Here is a 2,342-nt window from a genome sequence, read left to right as displayed (position 1 = left end):
CCTCCCCTGACCCAAACCCAAACTCCAGCCCTGGATACCCCATAAAAACCCATGGCCCTGCCTTTGCCCTGTCTTTTTGGGGTCAGAAATGGATTCTGGAGCTTTCTGAAACCCAGACCCATCTCGTTTGTTCCTGGCACTGGCAGTTGCAGCCTCCCTGGACACCATGAACTCTGAGAATGGGGGCAGCCAGTGGGGACAGGTCCTGGAATGCAAGATAAGTGTGTGTTCTGTTTGCCATCTGTCAGTGGTGGGGCAGTTATCTTCTGTTCATTGGGCAGTTTCTCTCTTCCACAACAAATCCTCCCTGTCGAGGTGTGTTCCATTAATAGCCATTAATTATTAATTATCTTCTGGTAATGTGCCACTGAGTGTCACTGCATGGCTGATAAAATTACATCATCCCATTGGGACATGCTCCACCCAGGGGAGGAGCCAAGGATTCCTACCTGGATAGAATCTGAGATTTCGAACACTGTAGGCAGCCTTTTCCTACTGGATTCCCAGAGAGCAGCTTTCTTCTCCACTGGATTCCCAGGATGTTGCAGTGTGATGCCATTTCCTGTTTCAGCTCTCCCAGTAGTTTCCCAAGTGTGGCAATACTTTCTCCCTTCCCCTCCCCCTTGCCTCCTTGCCAAGTGCTGTCAGTCAATCTTATCATTCCAGCAGGGGCGTCGTGTGATTGGCAAAAGTTCAAAAGATGCCCCTCAACCCTGGGGTCATTGGGTTAGCCAAGTCTCACTTGTCCCCGGAGACCCCGCCCCTCCCACCTGGTTGGTGGCTCACCTGTCCCTTTCCTCCCCCTCCCCCCAAGCTTAAAAGACATGGAGACCATGCGGTTGGGATTCTGTGGAGCTGTTACAAAGATTCAGACATATGTGACCTTGGAATAAAACTCTGGATCAAACCCTCTGCAGAATCCATCTCCTTTTCCTCTTCACCTAGCCTGGAGCCTTTCCATCAGAGGTAAGCTGAGTTTCTGCCATGCCTGGACTTGTTCCGAGTGCCTAACTGCAACTTCCAGCCAGCCAAAGGTGTCTCTGAGGTGAAATACCACAGCTGCTGCCTTTGGCCCAGCAGCAAGGGTCAGATGAGCCCAGGCATGTTCCACCTGGTAATATTAGGATAATATTCCAATACCAGAGAATCAGCCTTTTTCCACTGCATTCCAGAGGATCAGCCTTTTCCTCCTGGATTCCCAGAGGAGCAGCTGTCTTTCTTCTCCACTGCATTCCCAGAGGATCAGCCTTTTCCTACTGGATTCCCAGAGGAGCAGCTGTCTTTCTTCTCCACTGCATTCCCAGAGGATCAGCCTTTTCCAGCTGGATTCCAAGAGGAAGGAAGATTCCCAGGCCCATCTACAGCAGCCCTGGACCTTCAGAGGAAAACTCCACCCTTCTCCAGGATCCCTGTTCCAACAGAACCACACCTGGCACTGCAGGAGGGCTGCAGCCACCACTGAATGGGACTGCTGCCAGCACCCTGACCCACAGGGTGTCACGTCCTGTTCTGACTCTGTCAGTGGGGTTTTTTTTCGTTTGTACTACTGCATTTATATTTTTAATTTTTCCTAAAAAAGAACTGTTATTCCTATTCCCATATTTTGCCTGAAAGCTCCTTAATTTCAAAATTATAACAATTCAGAGGGAGGGGTTTACATTTTCCATTACAGGAGAGGCTCCTGCCTTCCTTAGCAGACACCTGGCTTTTCAAACCAAGACAATAACAAAGTTACTTTAACACCACAGATAGAAAATCCATTTTAATCTCTGCAAAAAGCCAATATTATGTGTCCATAACAATAAACCTCTCGCTGTGTGATGGTAGATGTCAAAGTAACTGTTATATAGTTTTTATTTCTGTTGTTAATTAAGCTTAGTGAAATAGCTGCTTGTGTTAAAATGCCTGCTTGGATGGGATAACATCCAGTGCACCCAGGATGAGGACACCTGTACAGATCTGCCAACTATCAGCACTCACTGTCTGAAGTGAGCTACACTTTGGTAACATCTCATGTTTCATGCATGCAGTGGGTGACAAGATGATTTAAAATGCTAATAAAATAAACAAGAAAGGTCATTTATGTTCCTCAAAATAACAACAACAACAACAACAAGTTCTGGTTTAATAAAAGGTGGAATCTGTTGCTCTTAAGAGCAAAGATTCATAGCTGGAATAAAGAGTGTTCAGCCCAGCTGTTTCTACTGTGAGGCCGTATTTCATCCCCCCTGAAATTCCTTCATGTTTGCACAGAAAACTGTCCCTGCACAGCCCAATGAATTCCATCACTTCAGCTGGCCAAACAACCACTGTGGTCAAGTGGGGTCTGAGCAGCTTCCAGG

The 2,342-nt window shown here is 47.2% G+C and overlaps 1 long non-coding RNA gene across 1 annotated transcript; it reads left to right on the top strand.

The window, feature by feature from the left end:
• The first annotated feature begins 337 nt into the window (after positions 1–337).
• LOC129047145 (uncharacterized) lies at positions 338–2,079 on the top strand. Its single transcript, XR_008509140.1, has 2 exons — positions 338–966; positions 1,239–2,079. It is a non-coding gene; the product is annotated as an uncharacterized LOC129047145 (long non-coding RNA).
• The last annotated feature ends 263 nt before the right edge of the window (positions 2,080–2,342 follow it).

This window comes from Molothrus ater, unplaced genomic scaffold (genome assembly GCF_012460135.2).
Source record: "Molothrus ater isolate BHLD 08-10-18 breed brown headed cowbird unplaced genomic scaffold, BPBGC_Mater_1.1 matUn_MA509, whole genome shotgun sequence".
Taxonomy (NCBI): domain Eukaryota; kingdom Metazoa; phylum Chordata; class Aves; order Passeriformes; family Icteridae; genus Molothrus; species Molothrus ater.
This window is presented reverse-complemented; position numbering and strand designations above follow the sequence as displayed.